The sequence below is a fragment of the Chlorocebus sabaeus genome, chromosome 24, assembly GCF_047675955.1.
Source record: "Chlorocebus sabaeus isolate Y175 chromosome 24, mChlSab1.0.hap1, whole genome shotgun sequence".
NCBI classification, from domain to species: Eukaryota; Metazoa; Chordata; class Mammalia; order Primates; family Cercopithecidae; genus Chlorocebus; species Chlorocebus sabaeus.
The window spans coordinates 17,897,668-17,921,609 of NC_132927.1; positions in this window are offsets into that span (position 1 = coordinate 17,897,668).

Sequence of the window (23,942 nt, forward strand, 5' to 3'; positions counted from 1 at the left end):
TTTGTAAGTAGGACAAAGTGGTACTGGGTTTAGCAGCATCAGCTGAAGAGATGCAGATGTAGAGTCTTCTGTTAAGTGTTCTTTTGCTCAGAAACAGTCAACTGAGAATGGAACTGAATTCAGAATACTATAATCAGCTGGCTGGGCAATGTAGTAAGCAAAGGATAAAAAGGGTCGTGGAGTTTATAGGCACTCCTAAAAGTAATAGTTTTCAAACTATGAGCTCAGAAATAACAGCATCAACATCAACTTGGAACATTAGAAATATACATTCTTGAACCCAACCTACCGCTACTAAAGTGAAACTCTGGTGGGGGATCCAGCAATTTCACTCTTTGGGTGATGTGAATGAATGATAAATGTCAGAAACATTACCCCAGAAATCTCCTCCAAAAGAATATAAATTTGGAAGAAAGACTGAATTTTTAGCAGCTAAGCAGTATGATAGCTTTAAGTAAAAGCCAGTGAAACAGTGGTTTCAAGTAATACGTTGATAAGATTTGGGCATTTGAGTTTTATACATTAATATAACTTTATTTAAATAAAAGGCTTCAATGAATTTGGGCTGCAGAAAATTACTGTTTTTTCCATTAAAGAATAATTAACAATCCAATTACACTCTTTACAATTCCTTTCAAAATTAAAAAAAAAAAAAAGTCTACTTTAAAAATATTGTGTTAAAAGCTCAAAAATAGTCAATTAGAGATACTATCCCTAAAGTCTAATTTTATATATCTACTAATATATTCAACATCTTCCTAAATTTACTTAAAAATTTCCTTATTTCTACAATAAATGTAGGCACCATAAAATCATGGTAGCTTGGCCATTAACTCTTTACTCAATCTAATTGCTGTTCAGAAAAGAAGAACAATCTTTACCAGTAAATGTATGATTTTAAACAGTCCCACAGATTAGCATTGCATCTACTGCTCACATGAGATATCTAGACTTTAGAGATGAACAGCTAATTTTGTAATACTTTGTAAAAATTATGTGTCCTTGCAAATGGTTAGAATATAAAATTTAATGTTATTACAGTAAAATCAGAGTGAGCTGCAAAGTTTCATCGTAACATTTACCAAATTATCTCAGCTGTACACATTTCATACTATGATGCCCCATTCAGATAAAATAGTGCTAGCATCTCTCTTTTGTGTTCTGAGCAACAGATAATCCAGCTAGAAATCTTTTGTCTTCTCCATTTTCATCTTTCCTTCACTCTGATTTCTGTCTTAAACAATAATTCAATGATGTAGTTTTTCCCAAACACTGCTATATCATTCCCTTTAAGTAAAGTGTCTGCTATGCAATGAATTCAGTATAATAAAACTAAATATGGAGCTAAGAATTTATTTAATTTTTTCTTAACCTAGAGTTTTATGCACTTATAAGTATTTTGTAGAATATAACTAATTCTTTTTCCTATATGTAATTATTAAAACATTCTAATTTGATTTTTGGACTCTATAGACATTCCTCCTTTAATAACATCATAATATCTATTACATTATTAGCATTGGAAATTTTAGATAATATTTTTAAGCTCTTCTTGATTAAGTCTTAGGTAATTTTGGAAAGTAATCACTTTTTTAAAAAGTGGAATACGGGGAGGGGGGAGGGGGGAGGGATTGCATTGGGAGTTATACCTGATGTAAATGACAAGTTGATGGGTGCTGACAAGTTGACGGGTGCAGCACACCAACATGGCACAAGTATACATATGTAACAAACCTGCACGTTATGCACATGTACCCTAGAACTTAAAGTATAATAATAATAATAACAATAATAATAATTTTAAAAAGTGGAATACAATATTTTATTTTTTATCATCGTGAAAAATCTGTATCTTACACAAGGCTATTCTTGACTGCATACATGGTAAGATTTAATACAATCAATCATGAATAAAAGATTATATACTACTCACATCAAAAATGTATCACTGTAATTATTTTGAATTTTACATGCTGACTCTAAATCTTGGATTAGTAACAGGGCAATGGTTTATGTTGTCATCAATACATAAAAGAAGAAGAACACAAAAACAATGATAAAGCAATACATTCTATCAGATTCTTCTGTATTTGAGCATTTTTATCATCCAATTTCATAATGCATAAAGATCAACAACTTGTTTTGCTAAGTTGCCTGGAAAGATGGAACTTAGACAGTTACAGTGGAAAAAAACACATGAAAATGACACATCAAAGGCTGGTCCAGTAATGCCATTAATTCACTAAAAGTTGCTGATGGTAATTTATCATGAATAAAATGAGGATAACATTCATGAAAACACAGCAAGTTGAGAATCAGAAATCTTCTAGCCTTTTATTAAATTTATTATCCACTTTTGAGTTGGTCATATTGGACAAACATCTGAAAGTTCCTTTGGTAACATCTAAAATCACCAAATGCAATAAGCATAGCTGTATAATTCTATATCCAACACAGTGCCAGGTAGTATCACTTAACATCTCTAGAAAACATATTTTCTAGTTGATTGTATTTTAGGATCATCTTGGAGCCTCTTATAGGTCTGAATTAATGAATCAACATTAAAAAATTATGCTCCAAAAAACTTTTCATCATTTTGTCTTCAACCTGACACAAGGGAATGCCATGTAGGAACTTAATATGACATGTAAGGGATGTTAAAATATTGACCTGAATGCTGAATTCGTATTATCATCTCACTAGGGAGCCATCAGTCTCATAGATTAAATAAAAATACATAGGAAAAAGAACCCATTCTTTTTGGTTGCCAGCAGAAAAGTTTGCTTCCTTTTTAATTGTATTCAATTGTCTTTGTCCTCAGGGACCATGCATTGAAAATGTAAAAGAAAATATTTAGTTATTGGTGAAAGAATAATAATTTGGTGCTTTCCCTTAGAAATAAAAGCATTAAAACTGTGGTTATACAAAATCATTTTTCTGTCTATGAAGTTTTCAGATTTAAGACTCTAAAATGCTTTGGGAAACATTATCTCAACATGCCAGTGGCATAATGTTTTAGAATCCTCATTTAGAAAGAGGAAACAAAATATTTGAAGCATACATATGCTAACAGGATTTTCTGAGCTCCCAGAGGTCAGGTAGAGCTACCATGAGTGATGATATCTAGGTTATCTTCACTGCATAGCTTTTTCTTCTATCAGAATAATTTGAACAAGGAATCAGAAAGCTGGATTTGTAACCTCAAAAGAGTAAAATCGCCTTACAATAAAAAACAAATAAGATCAATTTTTATTTTTGTCTCACTGTATGAATTTCTTACTATTGTTATATATCTGGTTTTAAATAAAAAATATAGACAGTTGTGGAATTGCAAATCCCATAAGGAGTTTCTAGTAATAAGAAATAAAAGGAACAATTTTTAATTTTAACATGTAATAAAGTAAATATCAATATATAAGTCCAGCTGTATAATTTATACAATAAAAATTTCTATTTCAAATTCATGTACTTTCAGCAGAACATTCTCTTTAGAAGACTATTGGAAAAAGATGTAAGTAGTTATCAAAATAAAACCTTTATTTAAGAGCAGGATAAACCTCTATGTTCTTAAACAATTTTTTAAATATCTTAAGTAAAGCCAACCTAGTGTTTTTTTTTTTTTAATTATTTACACTTTAAATGAACTGTACTTAAACCTTTACATTTAATTGCAAAGCTTTAATGATTTCATATGCACCTGTAATTCCCTGTGTATCAGAGATTTGTTGTAGTACAAAGTTTTAATGTCTGTGCTTTTTCTCTACATTTGGTATAGTGCATGATTAGCAAACATTCAGTTGGACCATTGGGTTAGATATTATTGCTTGTCTTACCAAATAAAATTACTTGATCTGTTACTTGGACTTTGAAGATATCCAAAAGAACAGGTTCACAAGACTTCATGAGGAATGTGACTGACAACATACTTCTTTTTCTAAGTCACTTGATCAACTTCCACGCAGTTTGTTTAAAAGGGGCTGTTCCTGTCACTCCTTTTCACCAGAATACAACTTACAACTTGGAAAAGGAGAAAATAGCATACTCATTTCATATGCTATAATAGCCGTGCACTGTAGATGTTATCATTATTTTAAGTATTTTTTACAAAATGAAACTAAAGCTTAGAGAGTTGAAGTGGATTGAGCAATGTCACAGAGCTTCTAAATAGCATATAATAAATATGTTAATCTACCACTATCTGGAAACAAATTGCATGTTATTATAAATAAATACTTGGCTTTCCCCAAAGTCAACTCTCTGATTATGGACAAGCACTATAATTTTATGTAATATTCCTAAAATATAATCACTCTGAAGAAGCTTCCCCATAAAACTACCTCAGTATTGTCAACAAAGATGTGATTCTCTCAGATTCCAATACAGAGATTAACATATAACAAAGCTGGTTACTTAAAGAGTTTCAATATATGTAACACTTTAAGAAAATCTAATTGAATTCCAGATTACTTCATTTGTCCAGAAATTCCCCTCATACTTATTTACTAAATAGAAATGAAAACATTCCCACAAACACATCTGTATAAGAGCATTGAAATCATCATTATTTGTATTAGTCAAAACTAGAACCAATCCAAATAACAATAAAGAGAATGATTAAATAAAGAGTTTTATCTTTACATAATAGGATAATATGCCACATACAAAGATGAAATTTCTGATACAGCAGCAATACATATGATATATCTTGGCTCTGTGTGCCCACCCAAATGTCATCTCAAACTGTAATACCCACGTTAGGGAGGGACCTGGTGGGGGGTGATTGGATCATGGCAGGGGGATTGTTCCCATGCTGTTCTCACGATAGTGTGTGAGTTCTCATGAGATCTGAGGGTTTTAAAGTGTGGCCCTTTCCCCCTTGCTCTCTCTACTGCCGCCATGTTAAACATGCCTTGCTTTTCATTTGCCTTATGCCATGATTATAAGTTTCCTGAGGCCCCCAGCCATGCATAACGGTGAGTCAATTAAACCTCTTTTGTTTATACATTACCCAATTTCAGGGAGCTTTTTATAGCAGTGTGAAAACAGACTAATACAATGTATAAATCTCAAAATATCGTGTTGTGCAACGTAAGTTAGGCGCACACACACGTATTTAGTATGATTCAATTTATATGTAGTTTAAGAAATTCATTGTCCTGACAATAATGACTTGGGTCCTTGGAGTGTAACAGTAACCAGAAAGAGACAGGAGAATGTCAAGATAAGAGAAATGTTCCATATCTTGAACTTTTGATTATGGTTACATGACTGTTTACATTTGTGAAAGCTGATCAAACTATGCACTTAAAGTCTATGAATGTAACTGTGTTTTTAACATACCTCAATAAAAAATTCCAACTGATTTAATAATCACTTAATGTCCACCTGCATTTCCTAACACTCACTTCATCTCTATTATTTCTCATTAGTCAAGAAAAAAAGCTAAACATCTATATCAGGTTTGAGGGTTTCAGTTATTCATATGACTCACCAATATAATAATCTAATAATTCTATCATTGTTTGTTAGATTCATGATTTAATGGTATTGACAAAATTTTCAGTGTGGCCAAAAAAGCCATGTTAAAGCTTCTTACATATCACAATCGAATTCTAAGCAGCTATACCGATCCTTTAAACAACCTTTGCTACTTATTCTTTTGAATGAATAGCTTTAAATATATTGGAGTGATCACAGAGTTCATTGATCCCTGACTCAGTTCTGGGAGGCAAAAAAGAAACGCCTCTTACTAGGGCAAATATTTTGATCATATTACTTACCAAAAGCATTGTGATGCAGCCTTGCTTAAAGTTTGTGGATTATTATTTTTCCAAATGAAAAACCAAGTCACTCAGCAGAAACCTTTCCAGAGGAATTCTTTCAAAACAGTTTTAGAGATGGTTGATGGTTTTCAACAGAGGAAGTTAACACAGAATGTATATTTTACTAGATTATTTTCTAGCTGCAGAGAAAGAATAATATATGACTGGGAACAGGAATTATCTGTTCTTACCTATCTACTAAAACATGCATTTATCTATAGCTTGTAAAGTGTTTTATAATATATAAATACAGATGCATAGTTGCCATCTTCATAAAAGATCTAGTTTGATAAAAGTTCTTATGAAATATTTTAGCATCAAGACTTTTGCTTTACTTTTCTACCAGAAATTGAATAAGGCTGAATATTTTTGCTTTACATTGTTAGTTGATGGCATTAGCAAAAATTAACATGATAACTGTTAGAATTTGTAAGATTCTCAGGAGTGGAATTGCTGTTACTTAATTTCTTTTCAGAGGATTTTTCTCCTAGAATCATTTTTCTCTTACTGTTTCATGATGATAATAGAGTTTTGTAGTTCTAATTGTTATAAAAGTGTGTCTGTGTCCATATCTATCTATAGCCATCTGTCTATCTTTCTATCTATCTATCTATCTATCTATCTATCTATCTATCTATCTATCATCTGTCTATCATCTACCTATCCATCCATCCACACACACACACACACATACATAAACACACACACCATGCATTAGATATTTGTGCTATGCTTAATCATTATACAGATACTTTGAAACTCTAGAATGGTTTAATTAGTAAGTAGATTTCAGGATATACTGTTTATTAAAGCTTTTATATTCTGTGGGTGATAAACTAATTTAATCTGATATTCTGTCCAGGATATGTGAAGAGGGTGGTAAAAAAGCTAAATAAGAATAAATAAATAAATAGGCATATTTCATAGATAATTTGCCATACATTAAATTTCATTTCAGTTATTATTAAATAAGCACCTTGAACACAAATTAAATTCAAAAGACATCAGTTGAACACTAGGTTAGGTACTGTTAACTTAATAATAAATTAAGATTACAAGAAAATTCTTAACTTCAAGGAACTTACAATATAGTAAATAAATATATGCCTCAAATAAGAATTCAAAAATATCCTCACTTTATTAAATAATAATATTTTATTTAAAAATGCACACTGAGTGCATATACAATGTGCAATGTATGTATAGTATACACAATGAACCCATAATTATACCAGGTTCTGAAGCATCAACAGTAAGTTGGACAATTTTTTTTTCCCAGAAAAGCTTATATTATGGTAGAGGAGACAGCCAGATAAATCAGAAAGTACAATGTAATGTGGCAAATGCTCAGATGAAGTTATTTATTCTAAGTAAGCAGAAAGAGCTGAGTGAATGATAGGAAGAACACCTAAAAACCAGTCTAGGTCAATCGAGGGCCATAGAAGTCTTTCCCAGGGAAAGGGATGTTTAAAGATGAGTTGGAAATGCTAGATAAAGGCAATGATGAATAACAAGAGTTTCAGGCAGCAAGAATGACATAAGAAATGCCTCAAATTTAGAAAAAACAGAATCACATTTGTAAAACCACAAGTACAGGTCGGGCAGAAGAATACCAATGAAGAAACTGATAGACATTCTAATAACTTTGTTTTTTATACTTGAAATAGAGTGTCTTGGATGAGGTCTACAGGCATTCATAGAAGAAGCCAATTAAGGATCCAGAAAATCTTTAGTAGGATCTGAAGTTTGAGATAAGTCTTGAAATAATAATATTATTTTGATTGGCAGAAATGAGAGTAGAAAAAAAAATTAGTTTTTTGAAAAAAAAAAGTGAAGAGCATTAAGAAAAGGAAGTAAATTTAAGGGTAGATAACATTTGTCTCTTTCAATAGGGTTATGACATATGGAAGAAAAGAATGAAAAACAATGGTGAAAAGGCACACCTGAGTTGTTGTTAAAGGTCTTGATAAGCTGCATAAGATTCCATAGTATTTCTTGATTTAAAAAATACTTGTCCAACTTAGTCTTTTTGACTTAAACGAGGAAAAATACAATTTTAAGGCATGATTAAAATGTTCTAAAATTTCATTTGCGTGATGGTTACACAGATGTATACATATTTCAGTACTCATAAATGTGTATGCTTTAAGATTATGTATTTTTCCATAGGAAAAATACCTAAAATTATAAATCTATAAAAAATGCTTATGTACATGCATATAAATCAAGAGCAAGCAAACCCATGATTAAGGAAATAAGTTATAGTTGCTTTGTTTGATGGTTATCATTGCAACAATTTGTGAAAAGAATATGTATGCCTCTAGAACATAAAAACATAATTTCTTAAAAAATATTTTTATCAAAGTGATAAATACTCAAAACTTCAAAAGCCAATTAATAGTAAGTCATATAATAAAAAAAAAAAAAATCACTCAGATATTTATAAGGGAGAAAACCAGAATTCAAATCCACCTTTGATAACCTCAAATGACATGTCTGTCCAGTATATCATAATTACTATCTGGTTCAACAAATACTAAAAGTACTACAAGATTAGGCATTCCTTATTTTCTTTCAGTCATGAGTACAAGCTACTCTATAAATATAAACCCATGAAAAAGACGTAAGTATAGATAAAAGACATATAAACATTTATATGACTAATGGCTAATTACTAATAATAACTCAGATGTAAAAATAATTTTATTACAAATGTCCTATGGAACTCTGCAGATTCTATTTCATATATGAAAAACACTATTATTATGTAATGTGAGTTCTACACATATGAACATATTTAAAATACACTTCTCTGTTATGGTTGGCAAAAAAATAAAGACATGAATGGCTCATTGAAAATGAGGTCAAGGGTCTTTCAATATTATATTGCTTGCTAAAATGAGTTTATGTTGAAAAACAACTGAGACAAATGACTGATTTTTTAACGTTTGCTGTATTAGTAGAAATAGTTCATTTAAAAAAAGCATCACGTCTATGGAAAGACAGAAAATGGTTTTGGTTAATGAAAACATACAGAAGAATTTCTTATTAGATGCATGGATCGATCTATTTCAAATGAGCACTAACAGGTGCTCTGCTCATACTATTTGGAATTCTCCCAGTGCCTTGCCAGTCACAGACATGCTTGGCTTCCTTCTGATGCAAGTCAGTACTTACATGGACTGTAATTGCAAAGTAGTTTTCCTACTAGAATTGGTGAAAAGATTCAAGGAGTACATCTCTAAAATGTAGCTGTCAAATATAATGCAAGACATTACCCAGAAATGAAGCCAGAAAAGTTCAGACCAGAGAAAATAAACTAGCCCAGATGAGGAAACAAGAAAAAGAAAATCCTAAACTCTTGAATTAAGACAATGGGTTTAACACTTACTCCATGAAAAGTAACTCTGAGTCATGTGAAGAAGCAATACAAAGTGTTCTATAAAGCTGTATATAAATTCAAGGAAAAGAACTGATTGCAGATATTTGATTTCTAATCCCAAATATCAGTGGTAATCGGTGACTCCCTGTTCTGAAGTACAAAGGCAGCCATGTGAGTACATGACATCTATCTGTAACAAACATGATTTGCCTCAAGTGTGTCTCAAAGTAATGGAGACCCTTCTGAGACTCATAAAAACTGTGACACCAATTCTGTTGATTTACTTGGTGACAAGTGACCAGAGACAGAATAACCATAGTATCCCTTTCAAGTAAGTAGAATTTTATATACAGTAAACTGAAATTTAGGCATAGAGTTCATTATTCCTTGCAACTGAATACCACGATAAGTGGATAGTAAATAGTAGGTTATCCAGTGGAATAAAATAACTGAATTTGGGCTGGGTGCAGTGGCTCACGCCAGTAATCCCAACACTTTGGGAGGCCAAGGAGGGTGGATCACCTGAGGTCAGGAGTTAAAGACCAGCCTGGCCAATATGGTGAAACCCTGTCTCTACTAAAAACACAATTAGCCGGGGGTGGTGGCGCGCGCCTGTAATCTCAGCTACTGGGAGGTTGAGGCAGGAGAATCGCTTGAACTCAGGAGGCGGAGGTTGCGGTGAGCCGAGATCATGTCACTGAACTCCAGCCTAAGCTACAAGAGCAAGACTCCATCTCAAAAATAAAATAAAATAAAAATAAAAATAAAATTTTAAATTAAAAAAAACTGAATTTGATAGCAAAAAATAAAAAACAGTGCCCATCAGAAAAAGGTAGAGGAAATTTACTATAAAAGAGATTTTGACTTGATCAACAGGACTTTAAACTGAAATTCTGGAGAAAAATATTAAAATGTCCAGTTGCAGAAAAAACTGCATTCTATGTAGAAAAGTAGATTGGACATAGAAATAAATACAGAAGACGTATTCAGTGATTCTCAGTATAATTTGTTAAGAGTATAAAGGAGTACTGGGACAAAATGTTAGAACCCTCTGCTTTAAAAGTATGGGCAGAAAATGGAAGACATAATTGGAGCAATGGTCTTCTACTCCCTACTTTTTTATTGCTAAAACACGTATGATAGATGAAATTCACATGCAAAATAAACCCCAGTGGGGATACCCTAATCATATGTAATCTCTAGTGTAAATCTTTGTTTTTAATACACGAGAAATATGCTAGTATCAAAATCTGTGGATAATGATATTATTATAAAAATGATCTTGAATATGTTCAAATTTATTAAAGAAACAAGCACGGCCTATGCTTCTGCCACATTGACCTTCATGTTTTCTAAACATGACAATTTTTGGCCAATTTTAGGGCCTTTGTCTGTGATCTTAATCTCCTTCTTCACCTTTTAGGTATTAGGTTAAATGTTTCCTCTTCAGATAGCCTTGCATTTACTACCTTTGTAAGTCTAATCAGCCTAATAATCTTCATGAGAGGATTCTATTTTTAGAGTAGTTTTCATAATTTGCAATATGTAGGATTAATATTTTTGTTATTATTATTTTGTTCTTTTTATAAATCCTAAATTACATGAGTGTAAGATATATACCACATTTTGATAATCATTTTATCTTCAGAGCTTATAAGTGGCACATAGTTTATTAGTTTTAACCTCATCCATAATTATAGTATCATCAACTTAATGATTCCTAAGTGTTTTCTTTTTCCTTAAATAAGTTTAACAGTAATTTGGCTATTTTAAATGATTTATATATTATTCGAATTTATTTATCATATTTTTGCTATAATAATTTCTAATTCATTAATTCATTTTTATCAGCTTATTACTCTTGTTTCTTTTTATATATTTTGTTATACTGTAGCAACTTTATCTGAAGATTGTTTTCTTAAAAAATATGTTTGCTTTTTTCTTTGTTCTTCACTACTTACCCTTTCTAATAATATAAGCATTACCTTTTATAATAAACAGTGTGTCTTATTTCTATCATCTTGCTTTATCTGTTCTTTTACACTTCTTTTACTTTCTATGCTTGGACATTTAGTCACTGCTTAGTGTCCAGTGTTTTAGAATATATTAGGAATTTACTGTTAGTCTTTCCATAACACATATTGGTTAATATATTGTCTTATAAATATTGTCATTCCAAGTAAGATAGCTCAATATTCTTTTACGCCCTGCACTTGACCCTCTGATGTAATGTTATCCATATTATTCTTATTATTGAATGGCTACTTTAAAAATAATTCTTGATATTCGCATAATGAGATACATAATTGATAACCCTGTTTATTAACTCACAGTACAAATCTGAAATATAGTATGTTATATGTAATGTATTATATTTTATATAATATACATTTCTATTTTCATATAACTTTATATTATTTAATATAATATAGATAATGTTTCTTTGTATAATTATATAGTTTATTATTACACATATAGCATTGTTTGTGTTTATCAAGTGTGCTAGCCAGAAATCTTGCATCTCTTTTTGATGTCTCAGTCATATTATATTAAGGGACTTACTAGACCCAATTGGAGTTAAATTTGCTTGTAAATAGAAGAGAGAGTAAATTGCAGCCTTTTGTTTTAATTAGGGCTGGTGATCTTCTTTCTTACTGCTACATGGTCAATCCGAGATTTACAAACAAGTATACATTTAGTTGCATATCTAGCTCCCTCCCTACCCAGGTTTCAGCAGTGCGCTATGTTGATGGCCAAGTTTAAAACAGTTTTTATTTCACATACACCTACCTATATGGAATCCCACTGTGGCAAGTTAGCTTGGCATGGAGATTTCAGTATCTACCCTGTATGAGGACAACCTTATGATATAAACTCTTATGTCTTTGTTTTAAACCAGTGCCACAGACTAGACCCACCCTTTCCTCTGAGGCTTTATTGCCCTTATCACTAGACATTGATCAAACCATCATTATTCATTCTAACATATCCCCCTAATGTGACCTATTATAAAACAATAATTTGTGGCCTAATTATCTTTCAAAAAAAGTCACGCCACAAGAGAAAATCCTAGACTTCAATAAAATAATAGCAATTAACAGAGCCAGAATCTATGGAGCACTACTATATACCAGACCTTGTTTTTAGTATTTTATAGGTGTTGCCTCATTTGTCAATTTATTTATTTTCAAATGAAGAAACTGAGGCATGGAAAAATTGACTCCAATTCACACAACTAGTAAGAGACAGAATCAATAATTAGCTAAGCTCTTGACTTTGGAAACGACGTGCTTAACTAGTATACAAACAAGCACTCAGTTACAAATCAGTTTATTCCCTTTTCCAGATCCCTATAGAGCAAGAAAAACCTCAGTTCTGTGTAGTTCCACAAGACAGAAGGTGTGTTTGTCCAGGACTATAGATATCTACTATTTTTACACTTGTATAACCAAGAGAGCTACTGGAGTTATTTTGTAAGACAATAAAGATTTGCTCAAAAGCAACCTTCCCCACTTGCCAGCTGAAAAATTAGTAATATTTTTATAGTTGACTTATAATAATAGAATAAATTTGGTTGGAGTCAGTACACTTACACCCTTGTGTTCCTATTCTTAATATATTGTTTTGCTTTATTTTTCATGTAATTAGAAATTATGAGCTTAGATATATAAATGTTTTAATTATATAAAAATCATAGACTAATGTTGACATATAAATGTATGTTATATACATATATATACACATATATATGTTATATACACACACACATAGCTCACCTAACAGCTCTTGCTAAATTTTTCTTCTGCAAAAAAAGGAAGAGATATTGAGAAGACATTTACACTGTAGTGAGAAAGAAGATGGTAGATAGATAATAGGCAGATAGAACTCAAGTGAACCCAAGCTTTTATTCAAGCCTAAATCCAAAGAAACTCTGCTTCCTGCTACCATGACTAGAATTCCTCTTTTAAATGATATTCTCTTGTGTTAAACAAAGCAAATTATTACCAGAAATGTACATTCCTTTAGGATGACAAGGTTGCCACCTGGAAAGAGTCTTGCTCTCTGCATTACCATGCAAAAAAAAAAAAAAAAAAAAAAGTCACACAACCGAGAAATATCTGTGCTGGACCTTTTTCCTAGAGTAAAATAAAATTCTATTGCTTTAAATTACTGACATATGAATACGTTTTCATCAGCTGGTGTACTCTAACCAATAATCTTCAAATAAAGTAATGTTTTGCTATATCTCAGGAAGTTAATCTTAATAAAGAGACTTGTAAATTATGTTGTTTTGAGAAACCATATTTGTTCATTTGGCTATAAAATATGCTTATTATGAGAAATTGAATTTGAGTCATTAAGCTATAAATAAAACCAGCAGTCTTTTAACAATTAAGACATTGTGTGTGTGTTGTTCTGAGGAAAACCTTTTCTACCTACAATTTCACTAAATTGTGTGAATTGTGTGCAAGTGTAAGTATACATACACACACACAAAAGTGAACACACATGTTGTTTTGACCTTTAGCATGTCTAGACTTGGTTTGGTGTAAGACAGAAATCTAACTTGTTATGCATTTTTTCTGAATGTATTAAAATAACTTACATTTTTACATTATGGATATATAATTTCTCTCCTGATCTGACAATCTGATGTTACCATAAATAAATACATCTATATATCTAGCTAACTATCACTTATAGAAGTTTCTCCAGTTGTTTTTGTATATTTTCTCAATAGGTCTCTCAGAAGAGTGATTTGTAACATGTAAATATGTGTAGAGTTTAATAAATGGCAGCTTGGACTTAGGAAGTGGTTGGGTGAGTTAACTAGTGAATGAAAATCCTGGAAAAATTAATATTGTTTTGAGCACTTTTATCCACTCAGCAATCTAAACATTATATAATTCTGAGTTTAGAATTTGGCTCATAATAATTTAGAAAAGAATAATCTGGACTTCCTCTTATCTTCTTTCCATTAACTGGAACACAAATATGGCAGTAACCAACCTTTAAACATTCAGTCAAGGACAGCAACTGGAAGAGCAGTAACTCATAAAAGAGCAGAAATTTGGTGTCTGGTAATTTGGGGGATATGTGTCCTACAATCCCAGATATTGCATAGTGATGACAGAATTTTAGGGTTGCTGTTACAACAGCTAATAAAAAACTTGGAGCATGGCAATAAGACAAATAAGGCACTTCATGAATAACTCTTTTTTGAATAACTTATCAGAAATTTTTACTCATTAGGCATAGTAGCAAATGGACAGCATTATTTACCAGTAATCTTGGGATATGAAAAACTTTCCCATGCTCTTCAGAAGAGAAAAGAAGGTATTCAGGAGGATATCATAAAAATATTCAAATATTTTTAATATAGAGGTAATACAGAATGTACAAAAATATTATGTTTTTATTCTGTCCAAGTATATATCAAGGGATATTTATGTAGTAGGTACCATTAAACATTTATATTATGGTACATATATAATATTATATTAATTAATTAGTGGTTAGAATTAAGTATTTTACATTGTGACATGCCAAAGACAAAAAGAAAATAATATAAAACATAAATGAACAAATTCATAAGTTAGTATATAGTTGATATCTCTGTAACTACAACCAAGTTTAAGGAATAGAATATGGTTCCCACTTGTTCCCACCCCAGGACACCCTTGCATGTGCTTACAAAAATCAAAATGTCCTTCCTTTACCTTACAGTTAACCAGTATATTGACATTTATGGTGAATAATTTCTTATTTTTCTTCATAGCTTTCCTGGAAATATGTATTCCAAAACACACTAGTTAAGGTCTGCCTGCTTTTTAAATCATACTGTATAATTTTTCTATATCTGATGTCTTTCACTTAAAATTATGTTCATAATGTTTATCTACTTTGTGTACAGTATGGTTCGTGTACTGCCATTATCTAACATATTGTAATGATGATACCACATTTTAAAATCACTGATCTTAATTAACATTTGCACTTTTTTTTCTACAATTCTTAAATGACACTTTTGCATTTGATCTTAATTAACATTTTACATTCTTCTGTCTTCTAGGACACATACATGGATACATTTCTGTGTATATAAACCTCGCCACATTACTGTTAGCAGCGTGACATGGTACAACCAACTTGGAAAATTGTTTGGAGTTGTTTACTAAAGTTAGTGTTGTATACTTATCTCTAATCTGCTCTGGAGTCCATTCTGTTAATTCCTAATATCAGTCACTTTAATTGGTAGTTCTAGAATTTCTACTTGATTTTTTTTTTTTCCAAACCGGCCACGTCATTTTTTTATGGATTGTAGTTCTCCACTTCAAGTTTTTGGAATGACTTATCTACTTGAAGTCAAGAGATAGTTGTTTCAGAGTCCATTTTGATAATTCAGATATCTGAAGACCTAGAGTGTTGCTATTATCTGCTGTTTATCTTTTATGTTATCTCTTTTAATCTTGTCTGTTTATCATTGACTGTATGCTAGCATATAGGTATTCGCACACACAGACACATAGAAACACTTATAAAAACAATTTGAGAACTAGAATGGGGTTATTTTCTCCAAAGATAATTTTTTTTTCTATCACCTGAAGGCACTACCAGGTATAGTTCGGGCAATATTCTGGGCCACCAGACAACACAAAACCAGGAAGTGCTGCAGTCTCTGTGATTACTCCACATGTCCTGTGCCATTCCAAAAGATTAGGCTTCTAAGTGACGGCCCAAATAGGAGTAATTAAACATGGCTCCTACTCTGGGTGAAGCTTGGAATCCGACTTTTGTTTACTTAGACTGATAAGGATTTCAAAGCTATGCTAAGGTCCCAACATGTAGGTCAGCAAATCATCCCAAGGCAAAAGTCCTGTCAAATGCCATGTCTATCTCGTTGGATTTTTACCTACTCCTGAACTTTCAGCAAATGATGCTTGTCTTTCTTATTAGCTCTTTAACGTTTCTAATACAATTATTTTTCCATGTTTTAAAGTTTTCAATAGTGAAAAAGTTTTTGATTAAATAATTTGCTATTACAGGCCGTGAAACTCTAGTTAACTTAAAGGTAAATTTATGTATCTGATATTATTAGGACACAGCTTCCTTGACAACAAGAATACTGTCAGTTTTTAAAAATACTATCACCACTTCCCTATCACCACAAATAAAGGACTCAATGAATATTTGCTAAGTGAAAGAATAAAAATTGTAATCCCAGTATTTAAACCGTTTACAATTTAGTAGGAACTTCACATGAATTTTCAATTAATCAAATCTAGTGAGAAACTTCTGTATTCCCAGTATTGGAAGAAACTGTGAACAAACTAAAGCTTTTGAGAAACTAAAATGTGCTTTCTTGGGAAGGAGGTAACTTACTCACTGTGGCCAAAATGTTTTATATTTTGACAACAAAGGAGCGCAGGAAATGCTACCCCAAAATATGCTACTTTGGTATACGATTACTTAACCAGAGGGCACCTGGGGCACAGCAGATGCAGTGTGAGGCTTTCTCTGAGCTCTCTTTATCTGAATAAAGATCCTGCAAAAATAATTCAATTGTCACCAGTCTCCTCCCCAGGAATTTCATCAACCAGGAGACTCATATCACAGGAGGGGAGAGGAGAAATTGACATCTCGACCAGAAAGATTGTCACAAAAAATCATCTTTTCTCCTAAGGACCTATTTATCTTTCCAAAACATTATTTACTTTCCCAAAACATTATTTACCTTCCCTTAAGTTGCTTACACAGTCCTCTCTTCCTGCTTTCCTATGAAGAGGGCATGTGAGCTTCTGGATATCACTGGGTTTTGGGAAATTCACCTTTCTTTCCTGTGATGTCCCCTTGCAAGTAATAAATTTGTATACATTTCTCCCATTAATCTGCCTGTTGTCAGTTTATTTCATGGACTTAGTTATACACCCTGAGAGGACAGGGGAAAGTCTTCCCTCCCTTAAATCAGTATATTCATAGGAATTGAGTCTTTTTTTTTTTTTTTTTTTCGGACTAAGTCTCACTCAGTCAGCCAGGCTGGAGTGCAGTGACGTGATCTAGGCTCACTGCAAACTCTGTCTTCCAGGTTCAAGCAATTCTCATGCCTCAGCCTCCAGAGTAGCTGGGATTTCAGGCATGTGCTACCACACCCAGGTAATTTGTGTATTTTTAGTAGAGACAGGGTTTCACCATGTTGGCCAGGCTGGTCTCAAACTCCTGACCTCAAGTGATCTGCCCACCTTGGCCTCACAAAGCCCTGGGATTATAGGTGTGAGCCACTGTGCGCAGCAAAAATTGAAGATCTATTTCTTTAGTAGTTTGAAATATTGTTTAAAAGTTTCACAAGAAGTGCAAAACTATGAATGTTCAAATCTGGACAAGTTTAGTTTTCATCAGTGAAATTACAAGATTCTTAATTATTAATAAAGCATCAAACTGGAAAACCAGGTACAACTCCACAAACGGAAAGAAAGAGAAAATGAAAGAAAAGATTAGAAAGGTCAAATATCAGTGCCATTTCAAGGTCCTTCAGAGAAAAGTGGATAGTTTGCTATTTCCTGTGAGGTAGGATAGAAACAATAACTACAGAGCAGAACTCACCTAATAAATATCATTCTGATATGACTGTAGCTAAGCACATCATTGGCAGAGGCTTAAGCCTTTGTTATTCCCTGTCATCATTTTTTTTATCCACACCAATTAGGAGGTAAACATAATCAATTCTTCAATGACACTTTATTCATTTAATAAATATGTATTGAGTTTCTTCCATGTCCCAGGTACATTCCCAAACACTGAAGATACACAATCATGAACAGGAAAGGCAGCACTGCTATTCTCATGAAGCTTACATTCAGTGGTCCATACGCTGACTGTGAGCAAGTGAACAAACATAAGTGACTTTTGACCAATCATAAGTGATAGAAGAAAATGGATCAAGATGAGGTGATAGAAAATACTAGCTTCATATTTGATAGTCGAATAAATCTCCTCATATGAGATGAAATGACATTCAAAAGAAAAAACTGGATGGTGAGGGAGTATAAATCCTGCATAGAGCTAGAGAAGGAGAGTCTGAGGCAGAAGAGATAGGTGATGCAAAGTATCCCGAGTGAGAACAAACTCTGGTCACCAGCAAAGCACCTGTGACAGAACCATTAAGGACAGCAGGATGATCTGTACAAGATGAAATTAGAGAAAATGGCAGGGATCATAAACAACTTTGTAAGATATACTTCAGGGTTTTGATTTTATTCTAATTGGAATGGAAAGCAACTAGTGGGCTTTAAGTAGGGTAGGACTATGATCTTACAAAAGGTTTTCAAACTCTATCCTGCTACCATGTAAAGAATAAACAATAGTGGTAGCAGAAAAAGCAAGATTTTGCAGTTTCCTAGATCAACTGAAACAGTCTCTACTAAAGAAAATGTAGTATTTACTACTTTCGAATGCTTATTACATTAAGGCATGGAACATTCAGTCCATCAGATTACAGTTTCTTATTAAAATACTCTGCTTTTCTTCAGTTTCAACATGTTTTTCCAGGAAATGATTTAACCAAGGCTTATTTAGAATCAATCTAAACATATATATGTTTAGATTATATATATGACATATATTTTAGAATATATATGTTTATATATTATTATACATATATTTACATTATTTCTCTAGTTTCCTAACTCTTTTTTTTTTATGGCTTTAGTACTCAGCAATGTAGAGAACAGTGTTATTAACATCTTGGGTAACTGGGTTCTTTCCCCAAAAAAACATATATGTGCAGGAAAGTTTGCAGACAATTTCAGAGGATTCACACACTGCCTCAATTACATTGATGAAAGCCCCCAAGTAAGAAACCTTGCTATAAATACCTCTCATAATCTTTTCTTAGATGTAGTTGTCTTCCATTAAAAACAATTAAAATATTATTTAATAAGATGATAAATATAAGAATATAATAAATGCCTCAAAAATTAGCCTGATATAAAATCCAATGGCACAAATAAAATGGTACAATTGCAAAGAACAATGATCATAACCTAGAATCAGTAGTTTTTATGTTGATTACTATCCAATCATATATGCATCTTTAAATCAAAATATTTTAAGATAAAAATCAAATTGGATTAACATAAAGAATGAGTTTCAACTGTGCAAATGATATAAATATTAAATTATCCTCTGATACTGAAGCAATGTTAACTCAGACACCGTGATTTACCTGTAGCTGTATTTTTCTAAAGTGATATTAAAAGATAGAAAATAAGCAAATATGACCACACTTTCTAATTTTGATCTTAAAAGTAAAACACAGGTAATAATGAGAAACTCTAGTTATGGGATCATTAGCATGCAGATCAGATAGTAGTGTTTTCTCCAGATTTAATAAATAATTGTGTAACCATAGTCTCTAGCCTCTGGTAAACAAATCATAAAGTTGAATTGCCTTGAAAGGCAAACCAGAAAAATCAACACTTAGAAGAAAAAGCAAGTCTTCATTTTTCTTATAAATGTGATTTATAAAGGATCCTTATTTTAAATGTTCAAATAGATCTCTCAGCACACACACTTATGTTTAATAATCACCTAACCAAGAACCATCTTTTAAAAACAAAAATTAGACACACTTGATAGCAAACAGAGAAAAGATTCAGTTCAATATACACCACTGAGCAAACCTCAATCTCTCAGCAAAAATTGAAAATTGAAAGTGCATGAACCATAGCTATTAGGCTTTCATGAACCCAGTAAGTATCATTATTGGGCTATTTAGGTGCTTTTTGTAATATATCAAATATTGTAATTGAAAGAGTGAAAGACAGATAGTCCTATTCAGTCCCCTCAATATTAGATAAAATAATAATCTGAGGCTTTTCTGTGTCATAGTCAATCCATTAAAGGTTATGGAGAAATTGAAGGTCAATGAATAATGAAAAATATATTCATATAAGCAGGTGGAAAAACCCGGTAAAATAAAATAGTAACAAATAACAATAAAATATTTAGCGCTTGCTTTGTACATGAAATGCAAATTTAGAAAAATTATATAAATTGGATTTTTAAAATCAAGCACATAATTTTAAATGCATTAGGGGAGATAGCTTTGAAAAATAATACCACTCTGAAAGCTTGTAGAAAATGGGCACTTTTTCGTAAACAAATGCTCTGAACCTTCCTACTCCCATCGATAGTTCATGAGCATTTTAAGAATAGAATAATCTTAACAAAGACACTAACAGGAATAACAGTAACATTTGCAAAACAAAAATCATTCATATTCAGTCTTATAAATGGGTTCCATAGAATTCCTTGAACCAAGAAGGGTTACACTCATTTGACTTACAAATTGTTTTGTTTTGTTTTGTTTTTGGAGTACATATTTTACGACAAACAAAGCATTTTTGTATACAGTTTTCTGGAAGTAAAACTCTTCATTTCACAAAATTTAGGAAGTGTCTTCTATGTATAATGAATTAATTTTGTGTGCTAGATATGAATGAGATGGAAAATTTCATTAACATAAAGTACTATCACTAAATTATTATTTAAAAATACACAATATATAGAAGTTGTTCTGTAACCATTAATGTTTCTACCAAGTCAACACTAAATGGTGATATCTTAGGTTACTTTCTTTATCTCCTTATTAAAATATTTGTTCACTCCATCTACTCAGCCATCTCCTATCAGAAAATAAATGCAATTTGAGTTTGTCATTGGAAAGCTTTTTAGACTTTCTCATTTTTCTGGGTCAAATATCTCCAGGATAAGACAAACTTTAGCTTGTGTATATGGACCACATCTGAAGCTGATGCATTGCTTAACAGCGTATATGACTCTTTCTTCTGCATGGTTGAGATGGTCTTTTGAGAATGGGAGAGGAAAAAAGGGCATAGATAAGAATTGGTATAATTGGTTTTGTCACTTAATTGCAGTCATTGTATACATGAAAGTGACTTGGAAGTGGGGAGAGGGATATTCAAGTTGGTTCCAACAAGACCAGAGATAGATATCTAACTAAATAATTAAAATTCAATTTGACCAGTAGTTCTATGAGAAGAGTAAATACAATTTATGGAAGGTCATTGTCGATTTAGACTGAGCATCTGCATTAGACTCCAAAAGATCAAACCAAAATGGAGTCACTCATGCTAAAAGTTCCATGTCATCAAACTGAAATTAAGTTGTTTATCTGACCTTCTGAGAAATCAGGAGAGATATGATAGCCAAATCCCCAAACAGACCAGTTTTAGCCAGCATGATAAAGAAATCCCCTCTGCTTTAAAGCTTACGAGGAAAGTAACCTAAGATACCCTCATGTTAACCAGTCCGTTTTTTTTTTTATATTACGTTGTTTCCTTGTTCCTGCTCAAGTTACCTTATAAAAACTGACTGTTCTACTGTTCCTAATGGAGCACCTTTCAATATTTTATAGAATGTTCCCTGATTTATGAGTCACGAATAAAAGACAGTTACATTCTTAGACTCAATGTGTTGAAATTTTGTTTTTTGCAGGATCATCCCCACTATGAAGGACTAATGAAAACTTTAGAGAAAATAACAGATCTGAACCTTTAAGCGTCCTTGAACCAACTCTGAAGTATCTATGGTCTGAGATATTGAAGAGCAAAGTCACAGCAACACTTCTAAATACAGAATATACATAAGATTGCTAGGGAAATTTAATACTTGATGCACATATTGACCACTGAAATTGAATCCAAAAGTCAATAAATATGAAGAAAAATCCATCCATCCTACATGTATTTTCCAGAAAAGCATGTGTCCTTACCAAACAGCATCCACACAGCCAACTCTACATTACGAGAATTGCTCCCTATGGTGAGCACTTCTGCTGTCTCCAATCTTCATCATCACCTCCTATTCTAAGTCCATTTAAAACAGAACCTTCATGTAATCAAAGCCAAGAGTGAATAGATATGATCATTAGGGCATTAGAGAGATAGTTCACAAAGTAGAGGGTTAAACACTCAGGTTCAAGGACTACCTAGATTTAGATCCTGGCTCTGGTACTTGATAGCCAAGTAACTTGGCAACTTATTTAACCAGGCTGTGCCACATTTCCTTCACTACCTAATTCCTAGAATTGCTATTCCTAGAAAAATCAAAAGACTATTTGTACCATTGCACACATGATACAATTTAGATTAGACCACTGTACTAAACCTTTGAAGGTTTTAGTACAATGTATGATTCAGAGCTTTTATTATTTTGGAGCATTTGGTGCAATAATTAGCAAATATGACCAAGTTTCCAAATAAGAACCTGCCTAATTTATGATACTTAAACCATCTTTATGGAAAATTACTATTTCTATTCCCAATGGCAAGGGGAAAAACATTTAGTTCAGTTAATTGAAAAATGACTGTAAATTATTAATATAACAATCTGACAGAAAAATATTCAAAAATTCCCCCCAGTGTGACACTCTTCACTATGTTATCTGATCTGTCAGGACACTGTCACTATACTATACTGGCTTTAATGAAGTTTCTGGAAAATTCTAGGGATAACAGGAGCTCCTTGATGAGCTCAGTCATTGTAGCTCATTTTTAGTTCATGTCCACAGATTCAAAATCAATAGAAACTACGAAGTATCTTATGCACATTTTTATACAAGGTAGAGATTACAAAAACTGGCTGAGTATTAAAGCTAAAGATGCCTGCCAATTGCTATATTTTTAGGGTGAGAAATTAATGATTATGATTTGACAAGGAGAAAACTGGCCAAGACTTCCGATATAGTTTGGATCTCTGTCCCTGCTGAAATCTCATGTTGAATCCGCGATGCTGGAGGTATGGCCTGGTGGGAGGGAGGTGTTTGAGTCATGTGGTCGTATCCCCCAATGCTTGATGCTGTCTTTTTAAGTTCTCCCAAGATCTGGTCATATAACAGTGTGTCTCCTCCGCACCTCACACCACTTGCTTCTGCTTTTGCCATATAACATGTCTGCTCCCCTTTCACCTTCCACCATGATTGAAAGCTTCTTGAGTCCTCCCTAGAAGGCAAGCTGATGCCAGCACTATACTTCCTGTAAAGTATAGTTATGCAGAACCATAAGCCAATTTAACCTATTTTCTTTATACATTACCTAGTCTCAGTTATTTTTTTATTGCAATTCGAGAACAGCCTAATACAAGTTTAACAGTAATGCCTAATGAACTAATACAAATATACTCGGTTGGAAATGTGAAGCTTGTTCTTTAAAAGAGTGGCATATATTAAAATCTAGATTATTTTTTAGGACCATCTATGTAGTTACTCAAACTAAACAAGGCTACAAAGTTTGAGAGCCCCGTTCAAAGGGAATGTATTAAATATATAAGGCAGATAGCATAGCCAATGGTGTGTTGCAAGATTTTTAAAAATGTGATCTCAAATCTAATAAACACATCTAATCTTTCTTTAAGCATTAAAATACAAGATTTAGGTAAAGCAAAGATTTATTAATGGTCAAAAAATATGTGACTCAGGAATAATCAACAGAAATCTTTGTTTAGTAGAAAAGAAATCTACAAGTCTGGTTATAAACTGAAGGTAGTGGGGTGAAAGAGAACATTTCTGATAGATGTAAATGGTTGTACATAACTTCTATATCTGTCTCTAGGGAAACAACCATTGCTTCAAATGCACATGGAGCCTCCAAATACATGCATGTTCAATAGGTTGATCCTGTTCAATATGTCACTAGTTTTAGTTAAACCGTTGTGTTATA